At 36.5% G+C, this 26,811-nt stretch overlaps 1 long non-coding RNA gene across 1 annotated transcript in view; it reads right to left on the reverse strand.

The window, feature by feature from the left end:
• The window catches only part of LOC134807640 (uncharacterized), a 154,558-nt gene that overhangs the window by 39,372 nt on the left and 88,375 nt on the right, over positions 1 to 26,811 (reverse strand). The window contains exon 4 of the long non-coding RNA XR_010148598.1: positions 6,866 to 6,977. This is a non-coding gene — a long non-coding RNA (uncharacterized LOC134807640). The remainder of the gene's footprint in view (positions 1 to 6,865; positions 6,978 to 26,811) is intronic.

The following is a 26,811-nucleotide window of genomic DNA, read 5'->3' on the forward strand; positions in this document are numbered from 1 at the left end:
GGGGACAGCTCTTGGGACCAAGCCATCCAGCCTCCCTGGCTCCAACAAGGGAATAGTGCAGCCCGGAACTATAGAGATGGATGCCACCCTTCCCTGCTTCGTGTGTTAGGCAGTTATGTGTCCCAGTGCTGGCTGCTGCCCTTCCTCCAAGGAGCTCAAATGGCTTAGACAGCAGGCAGAGTCTGTTGAGAATCTGCGTGGCTCCAGGGTTGGGAACCTAGGCCCTGGTGGCATGGGTTTGCGAGTGGGATTTTCCTATCCATGCGTTTCACAGTTCCATGGAAAAAGCACGGTTTCCCCAGCTGGGTAGCACACTCACTTACCACCTCCCTTGGCTAGGGAGTAGGGGCTCCCCTGACCCGTGTGGCTCTCAGGTGGGCCCCCGCACCACAGCTCGCTTCCCTCCTCTCTGTGGATCATGCCAGCCACCTAGACTATTCTGATGAGAGAGCATGGATACCTGGGTTGCTGGTGCAGGATTCACATGCTGATTACGGTTCTTTTTGATGGGAGCCTCTGATCGTAGCTGCTTCTAGTCAGCCATCTTGGCCCCGCCCCCTGAGAAACTGAAACTTTTCTTGATATACCAGCCAATGATAGGCACATATATAATATACATATAATATATATTTGTATAATATACATTATATACATGTTATATATCTATATTATATATGTATCTATTATATACATACTGTAGTATATATTGTATATATTATATATTGTATAAATATATTATATATTGTATACATACTATATATTATATGCATATATTTATATGTTATCTATAGTACATTATATTATACATATATATAATATGATATTTTATTCCCTGGTCATATTTTAAATTCCAACAACTTACATTCTCACCAATATATATTATATATGTACAAGACATATTTTTGATAAATATAATATATATTTATTATACACCATTATATTATACATATATTGTACCTATATAATACACATTTATAATATGATATTTTATTCCTTGGTCATATTTTAAATTGCAACAACTTACCTTCTTCTAGAATTAATGCTATAAGCCCATTCTCTATAGAGTTCCTGGAGAGATCCTTTCAAGATGGAACCTATCCATGTCATTTTTATTGTTTAACTTTTCCCATTTGCCTTGAGAATACTTGCCAGAGTCACTTGCAGCTGCAATGTTTACCGTGTGATAACCTTTGCCATGAAATATCTGGCTTTTATTATCATTTTTGCCTCACTCTCGTATATTGACTTTGGGAACAAAAGGCATCGCTGTATTTATATCATTCTGTTTTCAGTAGTGGTATTTCCATTTATGAAATATAGTAATTATTGATCACTGAAAATGTCAAATCCTAGAAAAAAATAGCATTTCTACCTGTGATGTTACCATCATCCTCGAACAGTTGTTGGCCAAAGACTCATTTGATGAATCTGATTTATCTGAAATAGATGGTTCTGATGATTCAGACAATTTTTATATTAGCTCTGTCTGAAATAACTCCAAGAATGGTTTTTATGTTTTATTTTCACATTGAAAATCGGTCAGATTTGCTTGACCCTCAAAGAGTGTGTTTATGTAAAATTCAATGAGTGCTGGCAGTGAGCTACATTATTTTTTTTTCTAAATGGGAAACAGGTTAAAATCTTTCAGTGGCTCAATATTGCCCATAAGGCATTCAAGGCCTTGGTCATCTGTGTCTTTTCCTCTTCTCCCACTGCCAGCTGCAATGAGATATTTATGATGTAATAAACAAGGCATGCCATTTCATAGCACCATGTTTTTGTGCATGATGCCCAACATACAAATATGGTTTTCTGTTCTTATTGATTTGGAAATTGCCTATTTATTTTTTTAAATGCCACTCTTGTTTCCTCTAAGAACTTCCTTCCAGTTCTCAGCAGAGTCAATTGTTATTTCCCCCATATATACCATATACATATTTATAAAATACATTTGACATCTCTTGTGTGTCATTGGCTGTGAGCTGCTTGAGGGTAAGAACTTGATCTGTGTATCTCTGTAGCTTCTCACAGTCCCTTATAACATGCCAAATACACAAAATGTTTCCGAAGTTGGTGAACTAAATGAATGAATGAATATTTATTATGAGAATTAAATGTTCTTCTTATAACTATTTATTATAAGAATTATATACATATATATAGCTATTAATAGAATGCCTACTACAGGCACCTGTAGTCCCAGCTACTCAGGAGGCTGAGGCAGGGAATTGCTTGAACCCGGGAGGCGGAGGTTGCAGTGAGCTGAGATCGTGCCACAGCACTCCAGCCTTGGCAACAGAGCGAGACTCTGTCTCAAAAAAAAAAAAGGAATGCCTACCACATGATAGGTATTATAAAAGTATTTTCTATTATTTTTCTCCTGCATAATTTCTGTCCATATTTCTTTCCATTTGGTTTTGCCATCCAAGCAGATTAAAGGAAAGAAATGTCACATTCCTGTGTAACACCTTATAAGCATTTAATTAACCTGTCCATACATTCATCAAGAATTTGTGATTCCCACAGTCCAAATCTCTGTGAATTTTCTCTCTAGCCATGTGTGGCATAGCTCTCTGACTACACTCTAATACCCCAACCCTCTGTAGCAAGGGTATATTTACTTTGTTTTTTTTGTTTTGTTGAGATGGAGTCTTGTTCTGTTGCCCAGGCTAGAGTGCAGTGGCGCGATCTCAGCTAACTGCAACCTCCGCCTTCTGGGTTCAAGTTATTCTCCTGCCTCAGCCTCCTAAGAAGCTGGGATTACAGGCACGTGCCACCATGCCCGGCTAATTTTTGTACTTAGAGACAGGGTTTCGCCATGTTAGTTAGGCTGGTTTCGAACTCCTGACCTCATGATCCGCCCACCTCTGCCTCCCAGAGTGCTGGGATTATAGGCATGAGCCACCGAGCCCGGCCTATTTCTTTTCCCCACGAAGATTCCCCAATTCCTATTGCTTTTCTAGCTTTTTCAACGGGGTTTTCAACCTCTTAGGAATCTCAGAGGTTCTTTGCAATAACATTAATCTTTATTGCACAAGACTGCCACATTATTTTGCTTTGGATTTATCTTTGCAGATTCTGCCCCCAAATAAATAAATAAAATGAAATGACACATTTCTACAGCTGAACAGTGAAGTTTGTTTTTCTTCTATGAGGCTGAACATTTATTGATGAATCCATATTGTACTGACAGCAACTTCTTCAATAATTTCATGGGTTATATAACAGTTGGTAATAGTGCATGCACATGGGCAGGGAGAACTATGCAAATATCAATAATAATTATGCTTGGTGTATGCAAATTCCAGCAGGTATTTTCAGAAATTAATCTTCCAAATTACTTTTGCACAATTCAGGAAAATTGAAATGTGCATTTAAATAATTGTAGAAAAATGTAAAAGCAATCTCTACTCATTTAAATCACCCAGTTAAGGTGCTATTGTAAACAAAGGGATTGTAGATATTTCAGACACAGAAGCCATACTGTCAAAACAGAATTACAGAGATCATGAGAGCTTTGCTTTGTTTGTAGACAGCTTACCAGGGATGGCATTGTTTGGATTAGTTTGTTTTTGGTTTAAAGCATTATTATTAATATTCCTCAAAAATCATTACTAAAAAGAAGCAATATTGTTTTATTTGTTTACATACTCACTTATATGTTTCATGCATCACTGTGTCCATTTACCAACCCATCTGTCTATCAAATTAATGTTTATTAAGCATGATTATGTGCCACAGACTAAGGTAAGTAAAGTTATGTGAGTAGGAAGACCTTTTGACTTGTGTCTCCAGCTCAATATGGGCCACAAGTTTACATAGTTTAGCCATTTTGGGGTCTTTACATTTCCTCCATGAGTTTAATATCAATTGTAACTTCATGTGAAAGCTAGAATATAGAGCAATAATTAATGCATTTATATAAGCAAAGCACTTTCAATGTCTTCTTCTGCTTTCATGCAGTTTTAATTCATCAAATTATGGCCAGAGGCTTTAATTGCTGAAAGTAACCCTAGGTTTCTGTGACTTTCTTGAATACCTGACATGCATTTCTCAGGGAAAATATTGAATTCATAGATAAAGGCTAGAAAGATCCGCAATCCTTGCCCTCAAGAAGCTGACGTCTCATGGGCATCCGGGACAAGGAGCATTTGCCTATTATTAATGCTTGTGACTAAAAGTACTGCTATCAGAGTCCACAGACATTTCGGGAACAAAAGGTCTCCTTCCAGGAGTGATCAGGACACTTTTGAGATGTCCTTGAGTTGTGCCTTGGGTATGCGTTTTACAAAGGAAAATGGTGGAGACAGCTGTTGAAACAGGAAAGTCCAGGATTTCAGACCTAGGTTCAGCAGCTATAGGACTGTGAAGTCTTAACAACTAGCCTCATCTGTAAAATAGGGATGAGGACACCAGCCTCATAAAGATCTTTGGGAGGATTTAGCTAATGTTTGCTAATATGCTCATTAAATTATATGAAGCAGGGATTCCTAGGTAGAAGAGATGGTCCAGGGTAAAGGCACAGAAGGGAGGAAAAATAGACATATTAGGACCCTGGTGATAAGGCCAGTTTGTCTACTACTTATGGTTCTTCTACTGCCTCTGCTTTTCTTTCTAGAAAACCAGAGGCAGCAACCACAAATCTATTTGTCTGTTTTGCGATGTTGAATTTGTGACTTGACTGTTTTAACTGCTTTGCCTTTAAAATCAATCAGGAAAACTCATTTTATGCTGCCCCAAGTGGTGGGAGGTAAGATGACAGATACATCACCTGCAAGTAAGGCTTTTGTGTTCCTCTTCAGTTGGTGCTCTCTATTCATTTAAGTGTTTCTTATCAGCTTCTGCCTAGGGATAACCTTCTAATAAAAATACACATTTCCTTGCCCATATGTCACAAGTCAGCTGTTCCTCTAAAGGACATACCTGTGATCTTGAACAATGGGTTCAAAATATATTATAAACCAGTATAATATTCTAGGTTTTGTTTGTTTGTTTGTTTTTTGTTTTCCGAGACAGAATCTCTCTCTGTCACCCAGGCTGGAGTGCAGTGGCTCGATTTTGGCTCACTGCAACCTCTGCCTCCCAGGTTCAGGTGATTCTCTTGTCTCAGCCTCCCGAGCAGGTGGGATTACAGGTGCATGCCACTACGCCCAGCTAATTGGCATTTTTAGTAGAGACAGGGTTTCACCATGTTGGCCAGGCTGGTCTTGAATTTCTGACCTCAAGTGATCTGCCTGCCTCTGCCTGCTAAAGTGCTGGGATAACAGGCATGAGCCACCATGCCAGGCCCTAGTTTTTTATTTTTATTTTTTATTGTTTTTCTTGTTGCTGTTGTTTGAGGGAAATACTGAAACTACAAATAAATTAACAGTCATTGCCACCAACTCATTTGATGAAAACCATTTATTCTAATTGTAACTGATAACCTGGCTTTTGTGCCCTCAGATCAGATGATCTGTTGTGTTTTCCTATATTTTTGAGTGCTGCTTAGTTTTTCTTATTTTTTTGTTTCCCATGCCTCCACCTGTGATCCTACAAATAGCATACTGATAACAGAAGGCAAACAGGTAGAATGGTAGAGAAAGAAGGTTGGGAGCACAGGAAAATGGGACAGTGTCTTTCTTGTCTTTCACTTATTCATTTACCAATTACTGCTGAAACTGTGGTGGAAGCCATAAAGACAAAGTCCAAGAAGGTACCACCTATATCTCTGAGGCACTTGGCAGTTGAGAGATAACAGCAATTGGGCCATAACCATGATGACCAGTCCTTCAATGGAGGATGTTCAGATGCTGTAGAAGCATTTAGGTGGGAGTGACTAACTGGCCTGGGAGAGCTGGAAAAGCTTCACAGAGGAGGTGATATTAGACTGAATCATGAACATAAAAAAGAGTCTGGATGAAGGACATTCCAGACAAGATGAATTATTATCTCAATGATTAAAATCTATGTCAGAGAAAGGTTAGGCCATAGAAAGATATACAGCTCTAAGGGATTCAGAAGACAGAAACGTTACATTTCATAAAGAGATAAAGAGAGACACTTCAAGGAGGAAGTAGTAGTTTAAATGGGCCATGACATTTTAGAAGGGATAGGTGGGGCTAAAGAGGGCCCTTTAAATGGAGGATCTTATGAACCATGACATGGGGGTAAGAAAGTTCAAGGTGGGGCTTAGGGAACACGAAGGAGACATGTATGCTTAGAGTGTAGGCTACGTGTAGTTAATATGAGAAAGGTCAGGTGGGGTTAGATGGGGAGAGTTCCAGATGCTGACGTGAGGCCTCTGTACCTAATACTATTATTTGGTAGGAGTCACCAATACTTTATCTGGGAAACGATAGTCCATTCAGCTTAATTCCACCAGTATTTTTGGAGACCTTCCTTGCTCTGAAACAGGTACTGTGATAGATTCTAGGGACACAAAATGAATCAGACATGATTCCTGACCTTTTGAATCTTTCATCAAAATATTTATCCATGTTTCTGTCTAAGTCCATGTCCATGTCTATGTCTAAGTCAATGTTTATGTCAATTTCTATGCCTATGTCTATATCTGCATCTGTCTGCATCTGTATCTAGATCTTTAGACAGAGATTAACTTGACTGTGGTGTGTATGATGTGTGGAAGCAGGGGAAGAGGGGCGGGAGAGGTGAACAGGCAGCAGCCATCCACATGGAAAGGTCTGAACCAGTCCAGATGGGAGGGCCTGAACAGGGGCAGTACAGCACAAAGAGCACTGTCTTTGGAGTCTGAGGAATTTGAGCCTGAATCCAGGCTCTATCACAAACTCTCCTTGAGAGTTGATTCAAGTAATTTCCTCAGCCTGATTCTCTTCATCTGTAAAACAGGGAAAATAACACTTACCTCTGAGGGTGGATGAGAAGATTTAAGGTGACGTATTAAGCACTTGGCACATGGTTGGCATCAGCAATCGGCAGTGATGAAAGAGGCTGCAATGCCTTTGATTTGCCACTCCCTGTTCAGAAAGAAGTCAACACTTTTACCCCAGTGAGAGAGGCAGGTTTGGTGGCTCCAGATAGGGAATGATGACTATGGCTTTAAGCCTACCCTTTGACCTCTACGTCTGTTTCCCAGGTAAGGAGAACAGATATCCCTTGCTTGGCTGTCAGAGCCAGGCTCACCTTGGGAGGCCCTTTCATGGACTGCTTCTTCCCATCCCACCAATGAACCCACTGACTCAGCCGCTGAGAGGTTCTGGCAGGAAGCACGGCTGCAGCTGCGACCAGGCCAGGTTGCTCCATCTCCAGCAAACATTTAGAGTGGCTCAGTGCCTGCTGCTCCTGCCTTGACACAGAGGAAACTGAGAGCCAGGACAGCGAGTGGCAGCCAAGAGGATGCTGCCAGCATGGCAGCCAGGAGCTGCAAAGACCCCGAGCGCTAGATGGTTTTGCCATCACTGTGGGGAGTGTCCCCAGCTGTCAGTGCCACCGCTGGGGATGCAGCTTCTCCCAGGAGCTCACCTGAGCATGCAGGACTGTTGCCCAGGCCCCTCACTCTCCCTGGCTGATGCGAGGTGGCTTCCAGGGGCAACAGCACTGTGGCGAACAAGGAGGAAGCCAGGATACAGTGAGGAAATGTGGAAGAGCATTTCCAAAGGCTGTTTCTGTTGGGGATTCTTGTTTGTCCAAGACTGTGATTTACCTCCATGATACTTAGAATTTGTGAGCAGCAGGGTGCTAGTAGAGGTTTAACAACCGGCTCTGAGAATGGAGGCAGGGAGGGAGTGGGGAAAGAAGCGTCCTGATTTGTAGTTTTTGATGATTTCCATGGAGTAAAAATTTCCACCACAGAAAATGTCAAGGTACCAACATGATACCACTGAAGTAAAGTTCAGAAGAGATGGGAAGTGTCACATCATTATGAAGTATTTCCACCACAGATAGACAGTAGATACAAATAACCTCAAAACTGTTGATAATAATAAAAGATAGTAAAATTATTAGGAAGTGAGGATTTTGAGTATTTATTGTCTGTGCCTGTAATATAATTTATTTAATTGTAAGTTGATATATTTTAACATTTAATGATGGGCTAATCTGACAATGGCCTCTCAAAATTCCTCATGATTTTTTGAAGGCAGTGCAGAGCGTCTTTGTTTTTACCTTCTCTGGAGAATAAACCTCCAGTCTTTTGCTTTCATTTGTAAGGGAAAATTGCCTGGCTGACTGGTGTGTGGTAAGAAAGCTGGGTGGGGTGGGGGGGCGTGTCTTTTCTTTTTAATTTATTGAAGTGGCATTCACATGACATAAAATTAATTCCTTTGAAGTAACCAACTCACTGACATTCAGTACATTCACAGTGTTATGCAAACACCAACTCTTATCTGGTTTTAAAACATTTCAATCACTCCAATGCAAAACCCCTGAGTTAGTTTGCTAGGAGTGCTATTAAAAAGTGCCAGACAATGGGTGGATTAAAAAACAAAAAAATCATTTTTTCACAGTTCTGGAGGCTGGAAGTTCAAGATCATGGTGTCAGCAGGCTTTGTTTCTGCTGAGGGCCATGAGGGAGAATCTGTTCCAGGCCTCTCTCCTTGGCCTGTCAATGGCTGTCTTCTCCCTGTGTTTTCACGTGGTCCTCCCTTTGTATGTGTCTGTGTCCAAATTTCCTCTTCTTATAAGGGTATCTGTCACATTGGATGAGGGCCAACTATAATGACCACATTTTAACTTATCTACCTCTGTAAAGACCCTGTCTCCAAATAGAGTTACTTTCCTAAGTACTATGGGTTACGACTTTAACATACCAATTTTTCTTTTGCAGGAGGTATTACAATTCAGCTGATAACAACTCTGTAACCATTAAGCAGTTTCCCTCTATACCCCCTTACTCTCGGTCCCTGGCAGCCAATAGTCTGTGTTTTGTCTCTATGGATTTACCTATTCTGGATATTTCATACAAGGAAATCATATAACACATGACCTTCGTGTCTGGCTTCTATCACTTGAAAACATTTCCATTTTCATGTGTTTCACAGGAGTATCATTAGTTTTGTGTGCTGTGGTTTAAAAAAAAAATGAGGACTAGGTAAAGGGCTACCAAGAGCAATTGCTTCAAAGTTAAGGAATTCTCTTAAAGACCACAAAACTAACCAGCATTTGGCAGATAATTTTGTCTCCTATTTACAAGAATAGAGACAAGAAGACTGATCAAGAGACCACTGGAATAGTTGACACAAGACAGTTCTAAGGCATAGACTTAGGGAAAGGGCAAAGGGGATCAAGAGGAGAAGGTTTCATCAAAGTGATTAGAAAATGCAAATCACTTTCAAATGCTTAAACGTTACATATTTTAAAAGTATATGAAAGCGTAAAGAAAATAAAAACCATCTATGATACCACAACTCAGTTATACATACTGTAAACATTTTGATATATCTACTATTTTTATCAAAAAATAACATATACACAGAAAACTGCAAAAGTGATAAAATTTTAGAAGGTTAAACACCCAGTTATCTACCTCACAGGTCATAAAATGTATCCTAAGAGCCTTCCTCATGCCCTCTACTACCAAAGGTAATAATTACTAGTTTTAGCCTTTTTTTTTTTTTTTTTTCCTTTTTTGAGACAGAGTCTTGCTCTATCGCCCAGGCAGGAGTGCAGTGGCACGATTTCGGCTCACTGCAACATCTGCCTTCCAGGTTCAAGGACTTCTCCTGCCTCAGCCTCCCAAGTAGCTGGAATTACAGGCACCCACCACAGCACCACCAATGCCTGGTACATTTTTGTATCTTTTGTTTCATCATGTTGGCCAGGCTGGTCTTGAACTACTGACCTCAGGTGATCTGTCTGCCTCAGCCTCCCAAAGTGCTGGGATTACAGGTGTGAGCCACCACACCTGACTAGTTTTAGCCTATTTTTGAGCCGGAGAGAAAGAAAATAAAATTACACTCTTTTATTTTTGGTTTATTTCCCTCACATTTTGTGAAATGGATCCATGTAGTTGTGTGAAGTAGTTACTCTTTCATTTTCCTACTATTCTATGATATGAATATGTGACAAATAACTAAACTGATTTTATTATTGGTGAGTATTTGGGTTATGTCCAAATTTTAGATATTGTAACAATGTTGCTATGTTCTTGTCTTTTGTGCTCATATGTATACCACATACTTGCACATATGTATCTGGTGGGGTGTGTCCTCCCAAGATTTCTTCTTGTGTTAAATATGATCTAGGAGTGGAACTGCTGGTCATCAAGTGCACATTCAGAGTTAGGAGATGCCCCATCAAAGAATCATCCACAGTGGTTATACTACTCTACATTCTTACAGACAGCATGTGAGGGTTCCTTTCCCTCCATATCTGCATCAACATTTGATAATGTCAGTTAATTTAACTTCACCATACTGGCGGGTGTTGTTTGGTGGTATGTAATTGTGCTTTAGTTTGCATTTTCCTTATAATTTATGATGATAAGTTTTTTACATGTTTACTCAACTTATATTTTCTTTTGGGAGGAACCCATGCATTGGGTTCTCTATTCTATTTCTGGGTTTTCTGTTCTGTTCCATTGGTCTATATGTCTGTTTCTATGCCAGTACCATGCTGTTTTGCTTACTGTAGGTTTGTAATATACTTTAAAATAAAGAAGTGTGATGTCTCCAACTTTGTTCTTTCTAATGATTGCTTTGGGTATTTGGGGTATTTTGTGGTTCCATATGCATTTTGGGAATGTTATTTTTTCTTTCTATGAAGATTGACATTGGGATTTTGATAGGGATGGCATTGAATCAGTAAATCACTTAGGGCAGTATGGACATTTAAGAATATTATTTTTTCCCAATCTATGGCCATGGGAAATCTTTCCATTTATATATGTCTTTAATTTTCTTCCTCGATGCTTTATAATTTTCAGTGTCTTTAATTTCCTTCATCAGTGCTTTATAATTTTCTTTTTCACCTCCTTGGTTAAGTTTATTTCTAAGTATTTTATTCTTTTTGTTGCTATTGTGAATGAAATTGTTTTCTTCTTTTTTGGACAGTTTATTGTTTGGGTATAGAAATGCAACTGATTTTGTGTGTTGAAATAGTATCTTGCAAATCTACTGAATTCATTTATTTGTTCTAAAAATTATTGAGTCTTTAGGGTTTTCTACATATATGATCATGTCATTTGCAAAGAGATAATTATACTTCTTATTCAATTAGATGCCTTTGATTATTTTTTATTTTCTAATTACTTTAGCTATGACTTCTAGCACTATGTTGAGTAGAGGTCGTGAGAGTGAGCATCTTTGCCTTGTGCCAGATATTAGAGGGAAAGCTCTCAGTTTTTCCACAGTTGATTATAATGTTAGCCATGGGCATTTTATATATGGCTATAATTGTGTTGAGGAAAGTTCTTTTTGTACTTATTATTTTGTTGAAGCTTTAATTATGAATGGATGCCGAACTTTGTCCAATACTTTTCCTGTATCTATTGACATAATCTTGTGATATTTTTCCTTTCATTTTGTCAATGTGGTATAATACATTGATTTACATATATTGAACTGTACTTGCATCACAGGGATGAATTCCACTGGTCATGGTGTATAATCCTTTTAGTGTGCAGTTTAATTCACTTTGCTAGTATTTTATTGAGAATTTTTGCATCTGTTTTCATCAGGGATATTGGCCTGTAGTTTTCCTTTTACATCTTTTTATTGTGTTCTTGTCTGGCTCTGGTATCAATCAGGTGATGCTAGCTTCATAAAATACATTTGGAAGTGTTTCCTCTTCTTTTATTGTTTGGAAGAGGTTTTTCTTAGCTAGTTTTTATTGATGACTTCTTTTTGTTACTGTTTAGTAAAAGTTTGTTATTCTGAATGACTCCCTCATCATATCTTAATCTTATATTTATCTTTACCAATTCTGTAGTATGTCTTTTAATTAATAGATGTTATAATTTTTTCTATAGTCCAATTTGTCAATCTTTTCTTTTATGGTAATGCCATTTGTGTTTAATTTTAAAAATCATTACCTATCCCAAGTTCATAAAAATATTTATTCTGTTATATTGTAAAAGTTTTATTGCTTTAACTCTTGTATTAAGCTATCTAGATCTATCTAGATTTGATTTCTATGTATGTTGCAGTGCAGAAGTTTATATTTTCATAAAAACATAAAACTGATCTAGCGCCACTTATTGAGAAGATCATCCTTTTCCTTCGCTGTGGCATTTTAGTCATAGATAGTGAGATTGTTCTTGCATGGTGTTGTTTCTAGACTGTTTATTTTATTTTATTCATCTCTTTTCTAACCTTCATATCAATATATCTTACTCTAACTTTTTAAAGAAGCCTTGTTATCTAGTAGGGTATGTCCTCTAAAGGTTTTCTTCTTAAAGATTATTTTTGCTATTCCAAGCTATTTGCATTTCTGAAGAAATTTTAGATAAATTTTGTCTATTTCCCCAAGCTTGCTGGATTTTGTTAAAAATAAGTTTCATTGGTTCTTTTTTAACTGATGAGGAGGTTTTAAATTTTAGCAAATGTTTTCTCTGCATTATGTGAAGTAAATGGTATGGCTTCTCTCATGGTGGTGAATTGCATGGATTGGTGTTTGTTGCACTGTCCTTCTATTCTTAAAACATATCCAAATGGACTGTGGTGTGCTTTTTTTTAATATATATATTTGCTAATATTTTTGTTATTTTAATAGAAATTTACTAGTGTTTTTACATGTATGCTCATAAATCTGTGATTTTACTTCTTTGGTAATGTTCTTATCAGATTTTATATCAGAATTATTCTGGATTTATAATATAACATAGAAGAATTTTCTCTTTTTTCTATTCTTCTGAAATTTTTTTTTGCGTAAGATTGGTGTTATTCCTTGAATATTTATACAAATTATAGGTGAAGTTTCTTGGGCCTGGAGAATGTTCCCTGGCAACGATTTTATTTGTAGATTCAATTTCTTTAATAAACGTATAGGTCAATTGCTTTTTAAAAATTCTTCTTGATTTAGTTTTGATAAGTAGTGTTGTTCTAGATATTCATTAATTTTATCTGATTTTCCAATTTATTAATAAAGTCTTTCATAATAGTATTTTATTATCTGTTTAAGGTTCATGAAGACTATAATTATGTCCTCTTTTTATTTCCAATTGGTAATATATTCTTCCCTTCCTTTTTTTTTAACTTCATTAATCTTATCAGGGTTTTATCAGTATTAGTAATTTTTTACAAAGAACCAGCGTTTAATTTGGTTAATTCTCTATTGCTTAATTTCTACTTTGCTAATTTCCCTACTCTAAAATTTATTTCATTTTACTTCTAGTTTTGATTTCTCTTCTTTCTCTAACTTCTAGAAATTGGTACTTGGATAATTGTTTGCAGCTTTTTTCTTTTCTAATATACTATAGGCATTTAAGATAATACATTTCTCTCGAAGAACAGCTTTGGCTATATCCCTTAAGTTCTGCTATATAGTTTTTTTAATTGTCAAGTAGTGAAAAGGATTTTCTAATTTTCATTGAGATTTCTTTATTGACTTTAACTTATTTTGAATAATATTGTTTAAAATGCAAATATTAGGGAATTTTCTAATTTTTTTGCTATTTGTTTTCTAGCACAATTCCATTTTAGTTTTGTAATCTTCTTCCACATTATTTCAATTCTTTGCAATTCATTGAGACTTTATAGCTCAGTATATGGTGGATTTTGGTAAATATTTCATGTGCTCTTAAAAGAAAGTACATTCTGGTCCAGCACAGTGGCTCACGCCTGTAATCCCAGCACTTTGGGAGGCTGAGGCGAGCAGATAACGAGGTCAGGAGATCGACACTATCCTGGCTAACACGGTGAAACCCCGTCTCTACTAAAAATACAAAAACAAAATTAGCCGGGCGTGGTGGTGAGCGCCTGTAGTCCCAGCTACTTGGGAGGCTGAGGCAGGAGAATGGCGTGAACCCAGGAGTCGGAGGTTGCAGTGAGCTGAGATTGTGCCACTGCACTCCAGCCTGGGCAACAGAGCGAGACTCCATCTCAAAAAAAAAAAAAAAAAGAAAAGAAAGAAAAAAAAATAGAAAGTACATTCTATAGTTGGTGGTTGCTGCATTCTATATATGTCAATTAAGTCAAGTTTATTAATTTTGTTATTTGGATCTCATAATTTCTTACTGAATTTTTTGTCTGTTTCTTTAATCATTTATAAAGAGCAACAGGCCAAAATCTTAGCTCTGATTTTGATCTTCTATTTCTCCATTTTGTTCTGTCAGTTATTGTTGTATATCTTCTGAATCTATGTTATTGGGGCAAACAAGTTAAGAATTGTCAGTCTTCTTGGTGAATTTACCTTGTGATATTTTTGAAGTAATCAATTCAATTTCTGGTAATGATTTTTGCTTTAAACACTTCATCTGTTGTTAAAGTGCTAATATTGTTAGGTTCATCTTTACATGGTTTACCTTTTCCCCCATCTTTTTACTTTTGAACTTTCTCTGTTAAAAATTGTTTCTCTTAAGCATCATATAGTTTGATAATTTTTTCTTTTTGTTGAAATACTTAGCCTATTTTTATTTAGTACAATTATACATATACATATATATTTGAGGTTTGGTCTACAATCTTACTATTTGCTTTTTATTTGCTCCACTCACTTTGTATTTCTTTTTCTTGACTTTCTTTTCTTTTGGATTAGTCGAGTAATTTTTATTATTCTATTTTCCATTCTGTTAGCTTCTCAGTTATTACTATAGTTTGAGTACTTATCTTTAATTATACAACATTCATCCATCACTTATTATAGTCTCATATAATATAGATGAGGGTTTTGTTTTGTCTTTTACAATTTCCCAGGAAGTACAAGAATCTTCCAAGAGTTTAATTCCATTTGACCAACTTCTTTATGTTTCTTTTGTATGCTCTTCACACCTCATTTTTTTCTTGTATTTCTATCTGGGACAGTTTTTCTTCTATCTGAAGAACCTCCTTAAATATTTCTTTCAGTACAAGTCTACTGGCAATGAATTCTCTTATATTTCGTCTGGAAATGTCTTTGTTTTCACTTACCTTTAATATTTCTATTGAAGTATACACATGTACAGTACCTGTATAACTCTAATGTATAACTGTATTTTGTTTTGCAAAATATACATCTATGTAATCACTAGTTTGATCAAGATATTGGGTATTACCTGCACCTTAGAAATCTCCCTCTTATACCTTCCCAGCTAATATTCATTCTAAAGGCAACCACCATTCTGATATCTATCACTATGGTTTTGATTGTTTTTAACTTCATTTATTTAAGTGTATTCATACAGTATATATTTTCAGTGTCTACCTTCATTTGCTCAATATTATATCTCAGATTCATCCAAATTTTTGAGTATAGCAGTAACTTTTTATTTCACTGCTTTATTATAATTTACTGTGTGACTATGCCATATTTACTTATTCTAATCTTGATTGACATATATTTTCCTATTTTGTGACTATCAATTATGAATACAAACATTGTTGTACATGATTTTGGTGCACATGTAAGCACATTGCTCTCAAGTATATGCCCAGAAATGACAATGCTGAGTCACAGGACATGCATGTAATCAAGCTTTGGTAGATACTGTCAAACAGTTTTCCAAGTTATCAGTTTATTTTCCTATTTGTAGTGTATGGATGTTTCAGTTCCACATTCTTGCTAATATTTGGTGCTACCACCTTTTAAAAACAATTTAGCCACCCTTGTGGTTGCATACTGACATCTCATTGTAATTATAATTTGCATTTCCCAGATGACAGATTATTTTAAATACTTTTCACGTTTGTTGGCCACTTAGATATCATTATTCTTAAGAGCTTGTTCCAATTTCTGACCATTTTTATGTAACTGTATGTGTTCTCCCTTATTTGTAGATTATTAAAAATGTCCTGAATGGTATTGCCTAGGTTTTCTTCTAGGGTTTTTATGGTTCTAGGTCTAATATTTAAGTCTTTAATCCATCTTGAATTAATTTTTGTATAAGGTATAAGGAAGGGATCCAGTTTCAGTTTTCTACATATGGCTAGCCAGTTTTCCCAGCACCAATACCATTCAGGACATAGGCATGGGCAAGGACTTCATGTCTAAAACACCAAAAGCAATGGCAACAAAAGCCAAAATTGACAAATGGGATCTAGTTAAACTAAAGAGCTTCTGCACAGCAAAAGAAACTACCATCAGAGTGAACAGGCAACCTACAGAATGGGAGAAAATTTTTGCAATCTACTCATCTGACAAAGGGCTAATATCCAGAATCTACAATGAACTCAAACAAATTTACAAGAAAAAAAAAAACCCATCAACAAGTGGGCAAAGGATATGAACAGACACTTCTCAAAAGAAGACATTTATGCAGCCAAAAGACACATGAAAAAATGCTCATCATCACTGGCCATCAGAGAAATGCAAATCAAAACCACAATGAGATACCATCTCATGCCAGTTAGAATGGCGATCATTAAAAAGTCAGGAAACAACAGGTGCTGGAGAGGATGTGGAGAAATAGGAACACTTTTACACTGTTGGTGGGACTGTAAACTAGTTCAACCATTGTGGAAGACAGTGTGGTGATTCCTCAAGGATCTAGAACTAGAAATACCATTTGACCCAGCCATCCCATTACTGGGTATATACCCAAAGGATTATAAAACATGCTGCTATAAAGACACATGCACACGTATGTTTATTGCGGCACTATTCACAATAGCAAAGACTTGGAACCAACCCAAATGTCCAACAATGATAGACTGGATTAAGAAAATGTGGCACATATATACCATGGAATACTATGCAGCCATAAAAAATGATGAGTTCACGTCCTTTGTAGGGACATGGATGAAGCTGGAAACCATCACTCTCAGCAAACTATTGCAAGGACAAAAAACCAAACACCACATGTTCTCACTCATAGGTGGGAATTGAACAATGAGAACACATGGACACAGGAAGGGGAACATCACACACCGGGGCCTGTTGTGGGGTGGGGGGAGGGGGGAGGGATAGCATTAGGAGATATACCTAATGTTAAATGACGAGTTAATGGGTGCAGCACACCAACATGGCACATGTATACATATGTAACAAATCTGCACGTTGTGCACATGTACCCTAAAACTTTATAATTTAAAAAAAAGTCTATTCTGGAATATGATAATAAAAATCATTCAAGTTGTATTTCATTTATTTACTTATGAAGGAGTTTTTTTCTAGGCATAGAATTCTGGTGGGCAGTTAATTTTCCTTCAGCTCTTATAGAAAGTTATTCCATTGCCTTTATGGCTCCCATTGTTTTGGTGGGAATTTAGTCGTACATCTTGTTTGTTCATTTGAAGTTAATGTTGTTCTTTTCTCTTAAAAATCTTAAAAATGTATTTTGTATTTGTTCTTAGTTATGCTGATAGGCTGAAGTGTGTGTGTTTTATTTAAATGTTGCTATTCTTAGTGCTTCTTGAATGTGTGGTTTAATTCCTTTAGTGGGTTTTGGAAAATGTATTGACATTATCTTTTCATTTCTATTTGATTCTTTTTCTACTCTCCTTCTGATAATTAATTTTAAAATATATTCAATATTTTTATCATGTTCCGTTTATCCCTTAGGCTAGTTTATGTGTTTTCTGTTTGTTTTGCTCTTTATAATTCTCTTGAATATTTTCTAATCATTCATTTTCTAGTTTATTAATCCTTCTGATTTTGTCCAGTCAACTTTTATTTTTTCTTATTTCATGTATTTTATTTATCTATTTATTTAGAGACGGACTTTTGCTCTTGTTGCCCAGGCTGGAGTGCAATGGCGTGATCTCGGCTCACTGCAACCTCCGCCTCCTGGGTTCAAGCGATTCTCCTGCCTTAGCCTCCCGAGTAGCTGGGATTACAGGCATGCGACACCACACCCAGCTAATTTTGTATTTTTAGTAGAGATGGGGTTTCTCCATGTTGGTCAGGTTGGTCTCGAACTCCCAACCTCAGGTGATCCACCTGCCTCAGCCTCCGAAAATGTGAGCCACCATGCCTGGCCTAGTCAACTTTTAAATCAAGTTCTTAGTTTTCATTACCACATTATTTTTAGTTCGGAATTGCTATTGAATTTTTTATAGATACAGTATTTTTGGTGAAATTCTCCATCTTGTCATCAATTTTCTTGAGCTATTAATTAGAGTTTCATGTCTGGTAAGTACAGTGAATTGACGGTGCATATCTCTTGTCTACTTTTTCTTGGTCCTGTTCCTTGATATAGCTGACATTTAAAAAACTGAATTCCAGGCCAGGCACAGTGGCTCAGGCCTGTAATTCCAGCACTTTGGGAGGCCAAGGCGGTTGGATCACGAGGTCAAGACATGGAGACCATCCTGGCCAACATGGTGAAACCCCGTCTCTACTAAGAATACAAAAATTAGCTGGGTGTGGTGGTACGCACCTGTAGTTCCAGCTGCTCGGGAGGCTGAGACAGGAGAATCACTTGAACACGGGAGGCGGAGGTTGCAGTGAGCGGAGATCACTCCACTGCACTCAGCCTGGTGACAGAACAAGATTCTGTCTGAAAAAAAAAATCCAGTTATTTCACTTACAAAGAGGTAGATGTTCTAAATAAGTTTACACTGAACAGAGAAAGTTCATCACGCTTGGGACAATTCCTATGGGGTATATTACCGTAAATCCATCAAGGATTACGTTTATCTAAAACTAGATTGCAATTTTTGTAAAGTTTGGTTGGTCTCTGGTTTAACCTGATTCCTAGGATATAGTTTTCCAGGGGAACCAATGGAGATTTGAAGATACATACTGGAACCTCTCTTTCTTTAAATGTCTTGAATTCAAAATTTTTGTTTCTTTAGCACTGTCAAGTTTTGCTTTGATTTTTTAGAGATTTTCCAGTTAGCTTATTTTATTCTGCCTTTGCCTAGCTTAAATAATTGGCAGGTGTCTTGATGTAAAAAAAAAAAAAAAAAAGCAAAATATAAAGCTCACTTTTCTGCACCACTCTTCTAAGATATTTACTGATAAAATTCTGGCTGACTTGGAAGCCCCAATCTACAATATTTGTACTTCCAGTCCTACAAAATTTCCGAAAGTGTTCCTCTGGTGGCCGCATTTGATTTGTTATCTGTTTTTTGGTGGGTTGGGGGGTTTGGAGGGGTGTTTCTCTTATGCCAAGAGTTGACAAATACCACAACGAGAAAAGAAATACAAAGAATGCTAGCTTACTTCTCAGATTCTCCCCTGCTCAGGATATTGGCCTTTAAAGCCTAGATTAATAAACTTAACAAACTCGCTGATGCCTTCAAACAGACTTTAAAAAATAAACAATCCATTTCTAATTGTTCTTTTTGGGACAGTTGGTCTGCCACAAGTTACTACATGATTTACCTGTGTTTTATTTGGGGTATTTAATGCCTATTTTCTTATGAGATTCATGGAGAGGTTGAGTATCCCTTATCCAAAACGCATGGGACCAGAAGTGTTTCATATTTCAGATATATTTTGGATTTTGGAATATTTGCATATACATAATAAAATATCTTGGAGACAGGGCCCAAATTTAAGCACATAATTTTTTTCTGTTTCATATACACCTTATACACATAGCCTGAAAGAAATTTTATGCAATATTTTAAATAATGTGCATGAAACAAAATTTTGACTGCCTTTAGACTGGAATGTATCACGTGAGGTCAGGGGTGGAATTATCCACTTGTAGTATTATGTCAGTGCTCAAAAAGTTTGAATTTTGGAGCATTTTGGATTTTGAATGTTTGGATTAAGGATGCTCAACCTGTATTGCTTTGTTGAATTTTATTATTTTCTATATTTTATGCCAGGATAATGTTCATCTTATATAATAATCTGGAAAATCTCCTAAGGTTTTTTTTTGAGGCCCTATATTTCTTTAAAAATTTAAAAAGAAATTAGAAATAAAACCATCTAGGCCTAGGACTAATTAGATTTCTCTCCAGGTTCATTAGATGGTTCTAATCTTGTCAACGTTAAGAATGGTGCAATATATATATATATATATATATATATATATATTTCTTAAAATAATCTATTTTAGGCCAGGCGCAGTGGCTCACACCTGTAATCCCAGCACTTTGGGAGGCTGAGGCAGGCAGATCACGAGGTCAGGAGTTCGAGACCAGCCTGACCAACATGGTGAAATGCCATCTCTACTAAAAATGCAAAAATTAGCCAGGCATGGTGGTGCACACCTGTAATCCCAGCTACTCAGGAGGCTGAGGCAGGAGAGTCGCTTGAATTCGGGAGGCAGAGGTCGCAGTGAACCAAGACTGTGCCACTGCACTCCAGCCTGGGTGACAGAGCGAGACTCTGTCTCAAAATAAATAAATAATACAATTTTTAAAAAATCTATTTTGTTAACAATTTCAAATTTATTAGCCTGGCATATTTGCCATTTTATTGCATAGATGTCTTTTATATTTTGGATTATAATCCCTACCTGTTTCTAATTTAATTTCCTTGTGTATCCTATATTTTATTATTTTTTCAAGAAATAGCTTTCAGATGGATTTATCAATATATTTATTGTTTTTAATTAATTTTATATTTATCTATATCTATATCTATTTCTTCTTCATATTTTGCCAGGATCCTGATTTCTCATTTCTAGCTTCTAGAACTAAATAATTAGCTTATTTATTTCCATTCTCTTTTGCAATGACAGAAGATTAGTCTTTTTTTACTGATACACAATTTTACATATTTATGGGGCATATGTGATATTTTGATACATTCATACAATGTGCACTGATTAAATCAGAGTAACTGAGATATTTATCACCTCAAACATTTATCATTTATTTGTGTTGAGAACATTCCACATCTTCTCTTCTGGCTATTTTGAAATATACAGTACATTATTGATAACTATAGTCCTTGTACTGTACTATTGAACACTAGAACTTACTTATTTCTAACTGTATTTTTGCAACCATTAACCAGTCTCTCTCTATCTCCCCTCTCCCCCATACTTCCCAGCCTCTGGTAAGCACCATTCTAATTTCTACTTCCTTGAGAGAAACTTTTTTAGCTCCCATATAGGAGATGGTACATCCAATTTTTGTCTTTCTGTACCTGGCTTATTTCACTTAAATAATGACCTCCAGTTCCGTTCATGTTGCTGCAAATGACAGGATTAAATTCTTTTTTATGGCTGAATAATATTCCATTGTGAATTTTTCTTCTTGTCACAACTTTTGACTGGATCCTGTGAACTAGTACATGTACTGGTTTTATTTTGGCTATTTAAAAACAAAGTTTAAAAAATTTTATTTTACATTAAAAATTATTTACAATAACATTGTTACTATTCCAAGTGACTGGGTTATTAATATTCCTCATTATTGATTCTCAGTTTTATTGCATTCTTAAGATAGAATTGGCTTGTAAAATCCTAAAATGTATTAAGCTCTTCTTGGGAGCTTATAATTAACATTTATAAATGTTTCATAAACCTGTGAGAAGGGTTGCATTTTCTACTTGTAGACTTACATTTCAATATGTGGCTATAAGAAGAACTTTAATCCCATAAATTAGATATTCTATATCCCATTTAAAAATTTATATTTATTCTTTAATCTTTAACAATTCTTGCTTTATATTTTAAGACTTTTTGTTGCCAAATTTATGATTCATAGCTATTATATCTTTATCTTCATTTATGCACTTTGTCAAAATATGTTTTCCATCTTTTTAATAAGTTTTGCTTTGATTTCTAGAACATTCTATTCTAGCATTTTTTTTACCTGTATTTTCTGATATCTGACTGACCGTCCTTTAAATTTTAGTCCATCAAAAACACTTTTCTTTCTCAACATCCAACGCTTATAATTGGAATTAGTTTTTTTGCCCATGCCAGAGAGTTTTTGCTCTTGAAATATAACTAAATTACCCCATTTACAGTTATAATTAGATTTTATTTTACCTTGCTTTCATTATTTTGATTTATATTTTACATTTTAAAAATAGTTTCTTTCTATATTATGCACATATGTAGATATCTTTTATTTGATTATTTAATAATTCAGAAATTTTAGATCACATATGTATTAGACAGTTCTCCAGAGAAGCAGAACCAAGAGAATATATATAAATATAAGGAGATTTATTATAATTGGCTCAAGAGATTATGGAGGCCAAGATGTCCCATGATATGACATTGGCAAGCTGAGGACCTAGTAAAGCCAGTGGTATGATTCAGTTGAGTCCAGAGGCCTGAGAACCAGGGAAGTCAATTGTTTAAGTTCTAGTCTGAAGCTGCAAGACTGAGAAAAGGGGATTGGGGTGCTGATATAAGTCCCAGAGTCCAAAAGCCTGGGAACCAGGAGCTGATGTCCTGGGGCAAGAGAAAATGGATGCTCCTGCTCAAAAAGAGACAGAATTTGCCTTTCCGCAGCCTTTCTGTCCTATTCGGTTCCTCAATAGATTGGATGATGCCCATGCACAGTGGGGAGGGTGGATCGTCTTACCCAGCCTATGAATTCAAATCTCTTCTGGTAAGCACCCTCACAGAAACGCTTAGAAATAGTTTTACCAGCTACTAGGCATCCTTTAGCCCAGTCAAGTTGACTCATAAAATTAAGGGTCACAATGTCCTTTATTCTATCAGTGCATGTGCCCCTGAGGAGGATATACAGCAACATGACTTGGATGTGCAATTGTGCCTTGGACGTGCCATGCCACAGGATAAATAAGATACATGCTCTTGAATTATCATATATATATGTTCTATATATAAAATATATTCACATAGATTATATATGCATGTAATATACATAAGATATATATCTATATCTATGTATGTATATATGCATATATATCTTATATATAAGCATATATATCTTATCTATAAGCATATATATCCTTATATATAAGCATATATATCTGATATATATTATAGCCATATATAATATCTATATCCATATATAATTCTTTAATATTTAACTCAAAGACAGTAAGCACTGTATCATGCCTGGACGAAGCTAATCTAACACCCATGTTTCTCTATAAGGCACATCACAACCTTCTTGCAAATAGAAACACTAGACAGCGCTTTAGCATAATGCTTAGTGGCCATTTTAAACAGGGAAATCACGAACAAAAACAAAAACACAAGAAAAATGAAGAATGTACCATGAAATGTAACCCCAAAAGGACACGTTTACATTATGATAGCTGAAACAAGAAGGCAGAGCATTGCTTTGCTTGATCTCACTTAAGAACGTGCAAGTCCAGTGACTCAAATTTTTTGCCATTCGTGTTTGAATGAGTGTGAAAACACTGTTGGGTATTAATTATAAGGTTACAAATAGATTTTAGTGAGTAGACAAATTTGCAAATACAGAATCTGTGAATAATGAGGATTGACTATATATATGTATTGTATATATATAATTGACAGACTGCATTCCTCTCACTGCATTAACATACATTTTTCAATCCAGAATTTCATATCCAGCCAAACTAAGCTTCATAAGTGAAGGAGAAATAAAATCCTTTACAGACAAGCAAATGCTGAGAGATTTTGTCACCACCAGGCCTGCCCTAGAAGAGCTCCTGAAGGAAGCACGAAACATGGAAAGGAACAACCAGTACCAGCCACTGCAAAAACATGCCAAATTGTAAAGACCATCAAGGCTAGGAAGAAACTGCATCAACTAACGAGCAAAATAACCAGCTAACATCATAATGACAGGATCAAATTCACACATAACAATATTAACCTTAAATGTAAATGGGCTAAATGCTCCAATTAAAAGACACAGACTGGCAAATTGGATAAAGAGTCAAGACCCATCAGTGTGCTGTATTCAGGAAACCCATTTCATGTGCAGAGACACACATAGGCTCAAAATAAAGGGATGGAGGAAGATCTACCAAGCAAATGCAAAACAAAAAAAGGCAGGGGTTGCAATCCTAGTCTCTGATAAAACAGACTTTAAACCAACAAAGATCAAAAGAGACAAAGAAGGCCACTACATAATGGTAAAGGGATCAATTCAACAAGAAGCGCTAACTATCCTAAATATATATGCACCCAATACAGGAGCACCCAGATTCATAAAGCAAGTCCTTAGAGACCTACAAAGAGACTTAGATTCACACACAATAATTATGGGAGACTTTAGCACCCCACTGTCAACATTAGACAGATCAACAAGACAGAAAGTTAACAAGGATATCCAGGAATTGAACTCAGCTCTGCACCAAGTGGACCTAATAGACATCTACAGAACTCTCCACCCCAAATCAACAGAATATACATTCTTTTCAGCACCACACCACACCTATTCCAAAATTGACCACATAGTTGGAAGTAAAGCACTGCTCAGCAAATGTAAAAGAACAGAAATTATAACAAACTGTCTCTCAGACCACAGTGCAATCAAACTAGAACCCAGGATTAAGAAACTCACTCAAAACCGCTAAACTACATGGAAACTGAACAAACTGCTCCTGAATGACTACTGGGTACATAACGAAATGAAGACAGAAATAAAGATGTTCTTTGAAACCAACAAGAACAAAGATAAAACATACCAGAATCTCTGGGACACATTCAAATCAGTGTGTAGAGGGAAATTTGTAGCACTAAATGCCCACAAGAGAAAGCAGGAAAGATCTAAAATTGACACCCTAACATCACAATAAAAAGAACTAGAGAAGCAAGAGCAAACACATTCTAAAGCTAGCAGAAGGCAAGAAATAACTAAGATCAAAGCAGAACTGAAGGACATAGAGACACAAAAAAGCCTTCAAAAAATCATTGAATCCAGGAGCTGGTTTTTTGAAAAGATCAACAAAATTGATAGACTGCTAGCAAGACTAATAAAGAAGAAAAGAGAGAAGAATCAAATAGATGCAATAAAAAAATGATAAAGGGGATATCACCACCAATCCCACAGAAATACAAACCACCATCAGAGAATACTATAAACACCTCTATGCAAATAAACTAGAAAATCTAGAAGAAATGGATAAATTCCTCGACACATACACCCTCCCAAGACTAAACAAGGATGAAGTTGAATCTCTGAATAGACCAATAACAGGCTCTGAAATTGGGGCAATAATTAATAGCTTACCAACCAAAAAAAGTCCAGGACCAGATGGATTCACAGCCGAATTCTACCAGAGGTACGAGGAGGAGCTGGTACTATTCCTTCTGAAACGATTCCAATCAATAGAAAAAGAGGGAATCCTCCCTAACTCATTTTATGAGGCCAGCATCATCCTGATACCAAAGCCGGGCAGAGACACAACAAAAAAGAGAATTTTAGACCAATATCCCTGATGAACATTGATGCAAAAATCCTCAATAAAATACTGGCAAACTGAATCCAGCAGCACATCAAAAGGCTTATCCACCATGATCAAGTGGGCTTCATCCCTGGGATGCAAGGCTAGTTCAACATACGCAAATCAATAAACGTAATCCAGCACATAAACAGAACCAATGACAAAAACCACATGATTATCTCAATAGATGCAGAAAAGGCCTTTGACAAAATTCAACAGCCTTTCATGCTAAAAACTCTCAATAAATTAGGTATTGTTGGGACGTATCTCAAAATAATAAGAGCTATCTATGACAAACCCACAGCCAATATCATACTGAATGGGCAAAAACTGGAAGCATTCCCTTTGAAAACTGGCACAAGACAGGGATGCCCTCTCTCACCACTCCTATTCAACATAGTGTTGGAAGTTCTGGCCAGGGCAATCAGGCAGGAGAAGGAAATAAAGGGTATTCAATTAGGAAAAGAGGAAGTCAAATTGTCCCTGTTTGCAGATGACATGATTGTATATCTAGAAAACCCCATTGTCTCAGCCCAAAATCTCCTTAAGCTGATAAGCAACTTCATCAAAGTCTCAGGATACAAAATCAATTGCAAAAATCACAAGCATTCCTATACACCAATAACAGACAGAGAGCCAAATCATGAGTGAACTCCCATTCACAATTGCTTCAAAGAGAATAAAATACCTAGGAATCCAACTTACAAGGGACATGAAAGACCTCTTCAAGGAGAAGTACAAACCACTGCTCAATGAAATAAAAGAGGATACAAACAAATGGAAGAACATTCCATGCTCATGGGTAGGAAGAATCAATATCGTGAAAATGGCCATACTGCCCAAGGTATAGATTCAATGCCATCCCCATCAAGCTACCAATGACTTTCTTCATAGAATTGGAAAAAACTACTTTAAAGTTCATATGGAACCAAAAAAGGGCCTGCATCACCATGATAATCCTAAGCCAAAAAACAAACCTGGAGGCATCATGCTACCTGACTTCAAACTATACTACAAGGCTACAGTAACCAAAACACCATGGTACTGTTACCAAAACAGAGATATAGACCAATGGAACAGAACAGAGCCCTCAAAAATAATGCCGCATATCTACAACCATCTGATCTTTGACAAACCTGACAAAAGCAAGAAATGGGGAAAGGATTCCCTATTTACTAAATGGTGCTGGGAAAACTGGCTAGCCATATGTAGAAAGTCGAAACTGGATCCCTTCCTTACACCTTATACAAAGATTAATTCAAGATGGATTAAAGACTTAAATGTTAGACCTAAAACCATAAAAACCCTAGAAGAAAACCTAGTCTTTACTATTCAGGACATAGGCATGGGCAAGGACTTCATGTCTAAAACACCAAAAGCAATGGCAACAAAGGCCAATATTGACAAATGGGATCTAATTAAACTAAAGAGCTTCTGCACAGCAAAAGAAACTAACATCAGAGTGAACAGGCAACCTACAGAATAGGAGAAAATTTTTGCAATCTA

Source organism: Pan troglodytes, chromosome 11 (genome assembly GCF_028858775.2).
Source record: "Pan troglodytes isolate AG18354 chromosome 11, NHGRI_mPanTro3-v2.0_pri, whole genome shotgun sequence".
NCBI lineage: Eukaryota > Metazoa > Chordata > Mammalia > Primates > Hominidae > Pan > Pan troglodytes.